The sequence below is a fragment of the Euprymna scolopes genome, chromosome 5 (genome assembly GCF_053919585.1).
Source record: "Euprymna scolopes isolate OS-2025 chromosome 5, ASM5391958v1, whole genome shotgun sequence".
Classification (NCBI taxonomy): Eukaryota; Metazoa; Mollusca; class Cephalopoda; order Sepiida; family Sepiolidae; genus Euprymna; species Euprymna scolopes.
This window is the reverse complement of record NC_136486.1, coordinates 64,037,429-64,048,753: the sequence shown is the minus strand read 5'-3', so window position 1 is coordinate 64,048,753 and position 11,325 is coordinate 64,037,429. Positions and strand designations below refer to the sequence as shown.

Here is an 11,325-nt window from a genome sequence, read left to right as displayed (position 1 = left end):
TATTTATAAAAGACCCGGATTCTTTTTTATAGAAGATAAGATTATCGATTTGTGAGACTTGAATCGAATGCGAAAAGGACATTTCGTCAGCTTTCACAAGCGGAAACAACGATTCAGTTCCTTTTAGTTGGTCCAGAATGTAAGAAGATTTTAGTTTCTTGCTTTTAGATGTTTTCACTAAATTACGAGTAACGTAAATAACATAGTTCCAGTAAAACTGTTATCTAACACATTTGATTTTCATTATTTAGACACTAGCGGGGGTACCCGGCGTTGCCCGAGTGTTTGTTTCCGGGACGGGGGGGAAGTTTTAAAAAATGTTATGGTAGGTAAGTAGGAAGGATCAAACCCGGAGTCATGAGTAAAAGTAGGAAAATAAAGTGTGAAATAATAAAAAAAAACATCTGCAAGTTAACAGTTCGGCCACCAAGAAAAGTCCATTCCAGTTGTTTAGAAAAAAAACAAAAAAAAACGACTACGGTAGGTCGGCGCGAACGTGAAAATATAATGTGAATTGTCCAGCACGCTAACCACTACGCCACAGAGCACTGCAGCTTAGTTTAGTGATTTTAAATAACTTTACATGAAAGAACTACGAAGCCAAACCGGTGTTCTCTTCTCAACTGTTCCTTGTGAACGATCCCCAAACGGTGTTAAGTGGTGGCAGGGGGGGGAGGAATTTATTAGAGAGAAAATATTTTACCACTTCCATTGATCTTAACCGATTTTGGCCGTGACTTCTCAGCAGAAAAAGTATAGAAATCTAAGATTATCGAGGAATTTGAGAAATAATAAGCCTATAACACACCTCAGATATTGTTCTGCCGTTTGTGCATATTATATTTGCATGAAATATCTTGATTTTTAATCCTATTAAGGTCAAAATCCGACGGGAAAAAATGAGTTCATTTTATTTATATAGAGAAGAGAAGAGAAGATTATAGGACAAGAATCGTGATTATATTGTTTTATTTGGTATGTTGGCTAAACGGATTTAAACATTTGTCATGAATAAAACTTACTCTAAAAGTACTATTTATAGCTTGGAGAAATATACGTTTTGTATGGCATGTAGCTTATTGTTATATCATTCTGTATGTAAATAATGGCTTAATGCTTTATAATGTTCAAATCAAAGTAATTGTAATAAAGATCTGTGACTGATCACCCACTGAAGTTTGTCAAATATATTATACATAATTCTTTACATCTCTTTTTATATATTATTAAGAGTAGCAACGATCTGTTCATTATTATCATGAGTTAGCCATGTCTTCTAGACACAATCACATAAAACAAGTGGGTGAGATAATCCTAATAAATCTGCACTATATTTAATCAATCCAACAGGAGAGATCCTAACATACTTATAAATCATAGTATGCATTTCTATTTTTATGGTTAATCAAAACAGCACTTTAGAATGAATATAACAAATACGTATTATTATAAAAATGTATACCATTCATCTTTTTATTGCTTTCTCATCCCCCCCCCCAAATGAACAGTACACTGGAATATAAAGCGCTACTATTTGGGACAACATTTCCAAGGATACCATGTAAGACGTTGAACAGAAAGATGTCTGTTTACATCACACATGCACTTCTGCATGTCAGTACAGTCAATGAAGAAGAGATCCAGGAGAGACTTCCTTATTTGAGGGAAGAAAATATTAGAGTAGAAGGCCTTCCACAATCTAGGACTCTCTGCAGTGTGAGGGTGGTATTTTTCTGCTTGTCGGTTTATTAAGGGGTATGTACGTCGAAAGAGTACAAGAGTTTGAGTGGATTGTGTGATCTTTTGTTAAAATAGTTGTAAAATAGGCACAAGATTGCAAAGTTTCGTCGATATGACTGAAGTTGAAGTTTGGTAGACAGTGCGGAATCCACTAATCTTTTTTCTTACTCATGTCTAGAATTAAAAGATTAGTTAATGCACCAGCTTTAATGTGGCAATAATACAACATGCATAGGCGTATGGTGGCGTTGTTGAAATACAACGAAATGACTCTCAGATGTAAATAACTTTCAAGCACGGTAGAGAGAGCTCACTTTCGCAGCCATTTTGCCATGCGTTGCAATATTTGTTCCAATTCATATCTCCTGTAAACGTTAAGCTAAAACATTTGAACGAAGAACTTTCAGGTAGCATCATTAACTATGGCAATCAGAGGTTGGGAATAATTCTTGCAATTGATAATGGGGAGAATCTTAGATCTAAAAGCTAAAGTATCCAAGCTAATTACTGTAGTGGACAAAGTGGGTAAAGGCACTTTTCTCTCCAATATAACCAGCGCCTCGCCTTCAATAAGGCTAAGACACAAAAGTTAAGTTGGCACACTACTACTACTACTACTACTACTACTACTACTACTAAAATAATAATAATAATAATAATATCCATCCAAGCAAGAAGACCAGATGTCGTAATAATTTACAAAAAAGAGAAATCCTATCAAATCGTAGACTTTGCTGTCCCAGCTGACCACAGGGTGAGTATGAAAGAAAAAGATAAACGAAACAAATCCACAGAAATAGCCAGAGAGTTAAAAGGGATTTGGATGATGAAGAAAATCAAAATAGTACCGATAATAGTAGGAGCACAAGGAACAATCCTCAAACACCTGGAAAAAAGAATGGCAGAAATTTGAATCAGAGGAATAGCTGCAAAAAAATGCCTAACGATAATGAAAACGGCTGAAATATTAAGGAGACCCCTTGAATGCAGAGAATAACACAAGACAATATAACGAAGAAGCGTTACAGGGAATGAAGAACACCGAAGCTGCATATCTACAACTTCTACACCCCCATCATGCATCCCCCCCCATAGTTTCACCACCACCCTTCCCAATAAAAGTGACACCAAAGAGCTGAGAAGGGTCAGGAAGGACTGAAAGATCGAGGAGAGAGCGCCAGCCAGACCTCGGTTGGACAAGCACAAAGAGAACTGGGACTTTGGGGAGGCTTAGTGCCACTTAAATTCCAGTATAAACCAATGGCAACTGCCGGTGAGAAATCAATAGTAAGAGGATGTTGCGATGATGCAAATTCATTTACAAATACTATCGAAGGAGGTGGAGAAAACCGGACGTCTGAGGAGACTTGTTGTCACTCAGCCTCCAGAGAACACCACGGGTTTCCAATCAGATCGTTTGTTGACTTGTGTGAAAGCTCCATGTGAGCCAATAATAATAATAATAATAATAATAATAATAATAATAATAATAATAATAAACACTTAACCACCATTGCTAATAAGCTACTCTAGATCATTCAATATGCTGGGCCCCCCAAAAAAAACATACGGCATAATCACGTTGACACACCGGTTCCCGTCAGATCACCGAAGTTAAGCAACGTTGAGCCTGGTCATTACTAAAATGGGTGACCAATTTGGGAAGTCCAGATGTTGTATGTAGGAGGACGTCGACACCTCCCTGCAAAAAGTTGCAAAAACCTAACGTCGTCATCTCCCCTAACGGAGATATACATGCGACTGGGGACCGCTTGTGAATTTTATGCTCCCATGAAACTTCCTCCTTTGGAGAGAGGCGGTTAAACCCTGAATAGGGTTGGTGCTAACTGCACAAACACACACACATACACAAAGAAGAACGTATTCAACTTGATCAAAAGGAAAAGAAACTGCTGAAAATGCGTAATGAATAACACCCGCGAGATGATACTGATCTGGTTTAAGTAGAAAGAGGTGAAATGGAGAGGATAGCTGATAATTTAAGAAACCAGTTAAGAGCGAAAAGCGGAAAACAGAAAGATCAATCATCGCAGGGAGCAACACTATCAAGAAAAATAAGATAGAAAGAGAGAGAGAGAGAGAGAGAGGGGGGAAACAAAAGCAAACAGATAAGAAAGTACGAAAAGCATCCCTTCCGGACAATTTAAAAAAATGACAAGAGAAACGAATCCGAAAAAAAACTGGATTTCGTTACAAGAAATAATACTTTAACAAAGAAACATAACATCTACTGACATCTGCACAGAACATCGCGATCAGCACTAACAAAATTCTTTTAAAACCGCGAAAATACAGGAAAAGAGTATATGTAAATCTTGTGGACAACAAGATCGAACTGAACACCACATTATAAGTAAATGCAGCAAATATGGGTGTGGAAACACACATTCAAGAAAGGAGACCAGATGTCAATAATTTACAAGCAGAGAAAAATCTGCCAAAGTGTAGATTCTCCTGTCTCGAACACCATACGGTAAAGATCAAAGTGACAGAAAAACGAAACTAATACGTGCAACTAAAACGAATATGTCACAGAAAGAAAGGAAATATACGTGACAACAACAACAACAACAACAATAATAATAATAATAATAATAATAATAATAATAATAATAATAATAATAACTAGCGGGACCTGTAGAAATCCCACAGCAGCATGTTCATATGTAATATATTGTTGCTGGACATGATGTGAGCGTTCTGTTCAGCATGAATGAAGGCACACTCATATTATTTTAGTTTTTTTTAATTAAAACTGTACTGCCCCCTTATTAAAATAATAACTTTGATATATTTCCTGGGCTGATTATTTCATTACAAACACACCGGTCAATTAACATGCATTTTATCATTTTTCATAATTATTGAATATGTTACTATGTTCGACAATATTTTTTCATAATTTCAACCCACATTATCGCCCCTCCCTTTACTAAAATTTGATATATTGTATTGGCTGATTCTTGTATAAAAACACACATCTATAAATTAACTCATATTTCATCATCTTTAATAATTCTTGAATATGGTGCTAATTTGTACAATTATTTTTCATCATTTAAACTCACTATCTCGCACATCTTACTAAAATAATAACTTTGACATATTGTCTAGGCTGATTATTTCATTACAAACACACACATCAAGTCACATTTCATCATTTTTCGTAATTCTTTGATATGTTACTAATTTCAACAATATTTTTTATAATTTAAACCAACTTTGCCGGCCAACCTTACTAAAATAATAACTTTGATACATTTGGTGGGCTGATTATTTCATTACAAACACACTAATCAATCAACCTCCATTTCATCCTTTTTCATAATTCTTGGGCATGTTACTAATTTCGACATTCATTTTTCATAATTTATACCAACATTATCGCCCCCTCCTTAATAAAATAATGACTTGGAAATATTGTCTGGGCTTATTATTTTATGACAAACACACTAATGCATGAAATCACATTTAATCATTTTTCATAATTCTTATGTATGTTACTCATTTCGACAATAGTTTTTCATCATATTAACACACATTTTAACGGTTTACTAAATAATAACTTTGATATATTGTCTAGGCTGATTATTTCCTTACAAACACACCAATCAATTAACTAATATTTCATCATTTTTTCGTAATTCTTGGATATGTTACTAATTTCGACAATAATTTTGCATAATTTAAACCCTCCTTATCTCCTCCCCCTTTACTTATATAATAACTTTGATATATTGTCTAGGCTTATTATTTTTTTATAAACACACCAATCAATTCAATGACATTTTGTTATTTTTCGTAATTCTTTGATATGTTACGAATTTCGACAATAATTTTTTATAATTTAAACAATTCTCGTTGCCCTCTCATACTAAAAAAAATCTTTGATATATTGTCTGAGCTGATTATTTCATAAAAAACACAACTATCAATTAACTCACACTTCATCATTTTTCTTAATTCTTGGACATGTTACTCATTTCCACAATTATTTTTAATATTTTAACCCACATTACCAACCCCCCCACTATTGAAATAATAACTTTGATGTATTATCTGGGATGAGTATTTTATTTCAAACACACCAATCAATTCACTTACATTTCGTAATTTTTCATAATTCTTGGATATGTTACTAATGTCGACAATCATTTTTAATCATTGTAACCCACATCATCGCCCCACTTACTAAAATGATAGCTTTGATATATTGTCTGGTCTGATTATTTCATTGCAAACACACTAATGCATTAAATAACATATTATCATTTTTCATAATTCTTGGATATGTTACTAATTTCGACAATTATTTTTCATAATTAAAACCACCTTTATCGCTCTCTCTTACTAACATAATTACTTTAATATATTTCCTGCGCTGATTATTTTAGTATAAACACACAGTCAATTAACTCACGTTTAATCTTTGTTAATAATCCTGGATATGCTACTAATTTCGACAATAATTTTTATAATTAAACCCCACATTATGCCTCTCCATCTTACTTATATAATATACTAGACAACCCGTAACCCGTTGGGTCACTCAGTGTTAAGAAATTATAGCAACATTTAATAAATCCAATAAACGTGATTGATACGACTGCTGATTGTTGGCCCATTATATATATATATATATATATATATATATATATATATATATATATATATATATATATATAAAATGTTTTTGTTTAACAAAGTTATAAAATCAAATATTTCTTATATGGCTAAAGCTATCGATATATTATTTTTAACTTGATTCCAGGCATATACTCAAAAAGCATATTTTAAAAAAAAATCTGGAGTGAAAAATGCCATTTATGGATTGTTGGGGTCGCTGAAAACGTACACAGTAAAACAATACATTGTAAAATAGTAGATTTATTTGTAAGAAAATTGCGTTAAAATAACTTAAACGTAATACGGAAATGAACGATGTAAAAAAATGCAGAAAGTATTAGCAATTGTTTATTTGGATTATTTAAAACGCAAAAAAAATTAGGCCGCTGAAAACGTACACAGTAAAAAAATACGTTGTCAACAGGTCAAAGTTGATTTATTTGTGAGAAAATTGCGACAGTATAGTTGTAATACAGAATAGTTGCAAAACACCCCCTAAGGGGTCAGTATGTTATATTAGCTATGGGATGACCATGACACTTGTGACTTAAAGAAAATAGTTTTCTTGTGACATAACAGAAACATTTCTATGAAAGTATATTAAAATGAAAAAAAGAATATAGATAGATTTCTATGAGTCATTCTGTTTATAATTGTTTATTTTTTGCAAAAATAAACAAAAAAACTTACGGCCATTGAATTATAAGTGGTCCTATATCACAGCTTAGATTTTTATCAGCCACTTGTGGTCTTGTAACTTTGCGTCTAGGTATGATCTGAGGGCAAATACATTATTTCAATTTTCTTTTTCTTCATAAGTAGTAGTAGTATTAGTAGTAGGAGAAGTAGTTAAGTAGTAGTAGGGAAAATGCATGTCAACCAGTAGTAGTAATAGTAGGATAAGGAAGAGGAGGCGTAGTAGTAGTAGTAGTAGTAAGAGGAGGATGAACAGGCGTAGTAGTAGTTGTAAAGAGGAGAAGTAATAGTAGTAGCAAGAAGAGGAGTCATAGTAGTAATAGCAGGAGGCGGAGGATAGTGCGCAAGCAAACAAGCAAACAACCAAGAACGACAGAGTTTTGGTATTATATAGAGAGATAGATGGGCAATACCCGCACAGGTTCGAATCCTGTTCGTAGCGGATCATTTTTTATACACTGTGTAGAAGATAATAAAACAATCATGTAATATTTCCTGTGATTCGGAGGAGAAGCTCCGATGGCCGGGTGGTTAACGCGTTGGACTTGAAATTCAATGTGCAGTGCCCGCACAGGTTCAGATCCTGTTCGTAGCGGATATTGTTTAAACACTTTGTAGGAGATAATAAAGCAATCATGTAATTTTTTCTGTTACTTGGAGGAGAAGCTGCGATGACCGAGTGGTTAAGGCGTTGGACTTGAAATCAATGAGCAATATCCGCACCAGTTCGAATCCTGTTCGTAGCGGATCATTTTTTATACAATGCATAGAAGATAATAAAACGATCATGCAATATTTCCTGTGATTCGGAGGAGAAGCTGCGATGGCCGAGTGGTTAACGCGTTTGACTTGAAATCCAATGCGCGCACAGGTTAGAACCTTTTCGTAGCGGATCATTTTTTATACTCTTTGTAGAAGATAATAAAACAATAATGTAATACTTTCTGTGATTTCGAGAAGTTGCGATGGCTGAGTTGTTAAGGCGTTGGACTTGAAATCCAATGGGAAATGCCCGCCCAGGTTCGAATCCTGTTCGTAGCGGATCACTTTCTATACACTTTGTAGAAGATAATAAAACAATCGTGTAATACTTTCTGTGATTTCGAGGAGTAGCTGCGATGGCCGAGTGGTTAAGGCGTTGGACTTGAAATTCAATGGGTTATGCCCGCACAGGTTTGAATCCTGTTCTTAGTGGATAGTGTGTAAAACTTTGTAGAAAATAACAAAACAATCATGTAATATTTTCTGTGATTTGGAGAAGAAGCAGGGATGGCCGAGTGGTTAAGGCGTTGGAATTGAAATCCAATGGGCAATGTTTGCACAGGCCCGAATCCTGTTCGTAGCGGATCATTTTTTATACACTGTGTAGGAGATAATAAAGCAATCATGGTAGTAAGAGGAGGAAGAGGAGGCGTAGTAGTAGTTGTAAAGAGGAGAAGTACTAGTAGTAGCAAGCAGATAAGGCATAGTAGTAGTAGTAGGAGGAGGATAGTGCGCAAGCAAACAAGCAAACAAGCAAGAACGATAGTTTTAGTATTATATAGATAGATTTGATATACTGTCTGGGTTAACTATATATCATCACAAACACCCCAATCAAGTAACTCACATTTCATCATTTTTCATAATTCTTGGATATGTTACTTATTTCAACAATACTTTTCATAACTTTAACCTACTATGTCGCTCCCCCTTACTTAAACAATAAATTTGATATATTGCCTGGGCTGGTTATTTTATTACAAATAAATCAATCAATTCTGGGTATTCTCATAGTATATATGTTTTACCTAGCTTATCCAATCCCGGGTAACGCCGCATATTCTCCTAATATATATTGTTCACCTATCTTATTCGGTCCCGGGCGACGCTGGGTATTTTCATGCTATATGTTTTCCACCTATATCATTCAATTCCGGGACTGACTTTATGTCCACCACCCCACTGTTGAAAATATACATTAAATAAAGCAATATTTTAATCGTAAACTGTTTCAGACATTTCCGGGACTGATTTATATCCCTAATCCACTGCTAAAAATATACATGAAATAATGTAATGTTTAAATAGTAAACTGTTTCAGTCATTTCCGGGACCGACTTTATATCCCAAACCCACTGCTAAAAATATACATGAAATAATGTAATGTCTAAATAGTAAACTGCTTCAGTCATTTCTGGAATTGACTTATAATCCCTAGCCCTCTGTTGGAAATATACATGAAATAAAGTAATGTATAAATCGTAAACTTTTTCAGCCATTTCCGGGACCGACTTCTTATCTCCCATCCTACTGTTAAAAATATACATTAAATAAAGTAATGACCAAAACGTAAATGGTTGCAGCCATTTCCGGAACCACTTCATATTTCCCACCCCAATGTTAAAAATATACATTAAATAAAGTAATGTGTAATCCGTAAATGGTTTCACCCATTTTAAGGGCTGATTTAATATCCCCCACCCTACAATTGAAAATATACACGAAAAAAAAGTCATGTTTAAATAGTAAACGGTTTGAGTAATTTCCAGGACTGACTTCATATCCCGTAATCCACTGCTTAAAATATACTTGAAATAAAGTAATGTTTAAATCATAAACTGTTTCAGCAGCTTTTCGAAAGTAATACATAAAAACATTAAGCAATGGTTGCCTAATCTGTAACGTGTTAAACATGAATTTCTGAGTGTAGTATCAGTTTCAGCATTCCAGTGACTTAAATCCCCTCTTTTTTTTGGTCTTGGTGAAGGAGGAGAAATCCTTCATTACTGATACAATTTTTATTTTTGTTATTAACCAGAGTGGCCCTTTTGGGGAGCTGGTTTTCCCCTAAATTTTTAACCGACCTCATGCCCAATTTCGCCCTTGTGGGGAAGCAAGTAAACAAAAAAAAAATAATCAGAATGGACATTTTCCAGGACAGTTTATAATTAATCAAAAGTGACATTTCCAGGGCATTTTGTAATTAAATCACAAATAACTTTTTTCCAGTTACTTTTTTAATATTTAAACTTTGTTACATTAAACATAGTACGTATTCACAATGCCTCCCCACGGGACAGATTTAGACACCAGGGCCGTTTTTTAACGTGGAAAAATTTGACTTAGTCGTAAAGGATTTCTCTTCCACTGAGAGAGAAGAAATGTAAAAGTAGCACGCGAAGAACAGATACTACACTTTAATCTTAGCCAAAAGGCCAAGAAAGATAAATCATTTTTATTAGAGTTGCCTCAACAGCGACACCAATTTAAAAAAAAATTGTTGAAGGATGGCAAGGTTTATTTGGAATATCCCACTTTCCATGATAACGGACGGAGCGATAAGCGTAATAATAATAATAATAATAATAATAATAATAATAATAATAATAATAATAATGATGATGATGATGTTATGAGCACTGAAATAACATAGATAAAAACTTATAAAAATCCGAAGTGAGGGGAGGACCGAGAATATACAACAGCTAGTTATGCTGAAAAGAGCTACATTATTAAAGAAAGAACTTGAATGTTGAAACTAAAACTGATCGATTATATGGAAACTTTAATGTCAAGGATGATGCAGTTCGTTATCAGGAAAGCGTTGAGAGAAGGTGAAATTTTGGACAAGTCATGAGACAAAGGAATTTAAGACGGATATACCAGCAAGATCTGAGCGATTAGCGTAGAACATCCAGTAAGAGTGGCGAGCATTAAGTAATCGAAAACAAATATAGCGTTTGACAGACGAATGTATAATTTAGGATATAGGATGTACACCAGAGCAGTCATCTTCAGAATAGGAAGGATGTAGAAATAACACATAGGAAGCGGATTGTAGCAAAGACAATCTTAACAGATAAAAAAAAAACATCTATGAGATTAGAGACTCGAGACCCAGACGCTGGAGAGATTCTTGCGAAAAAACAAAACAAAACAGAAAGACAATTAATATGCGTGAAAACGGCCAAGAGGCAAATTACCAACCACATGTAGATCATTTCTTTAAACATAAGAACAAATTAATCTAACAAAGAGTAAGATGTAAGGATATTTTCGCAACATACAGGACTAAACTGCAGGAAAGTTTGACCAAAGAGATATGATATTACAGTAAGAAATGGTTTGTTTTCGATAAATAAATAAATAAATAAACGAATAAACAGGAATAGAATCACTTTAAGGCAAATAAAGTGTGAGAGAGACCCCACAATTAGCATCCAATTCCTATGAGTCTTAGCAGGTCCGGCTGACCAATAG

General features: G+C 34.3%; 2 non-coding genes and 2 pseudogenes across 2 annotated transcripts; 3 read left to right on the top strand and 1 right to left on the bottom strand.

The window, feature by feature from the left end:
- The first annotated feature begins 3,304 nt into the window (after positions 1–3,304).
- Positions 3,305–3,423, top strand: LOC145277153 (5S ribosomal RNA; annotated as a pseudogene).
- A 4,619-nt stretch (positions 3,424–8,042) lies between these two features.
- On the top strand, positions 8,043–8,124 carry Trnas-uga (transfer RNA serine (anticodon UGA)). The gene has a single exon. It is a non-coding gene; the product is annotated as a tRNA-Ser (tRNA).
- A 71-nt stretch (positions 8,125–8,195) lies between these two features.
- Positions 8,196–8,277, top strand: Trnas-uga (transfer RNA serine (anticodon UGA)). Its single transcript has one exon. It is a non-coding gene; the product is annotated as a tRNA-Ser (tRNA).
- Positions 8,278–10,176: 1,899 nt separating this feature from the next.
- Positions 10,177–10,293, bottom strand: LOC145277216 (U2 spliceosomal RNA; annotated as a pseudogene).
- Between the last annotated feature and the right edge of the window lie 1,032 nt (positions 10,294–11,325).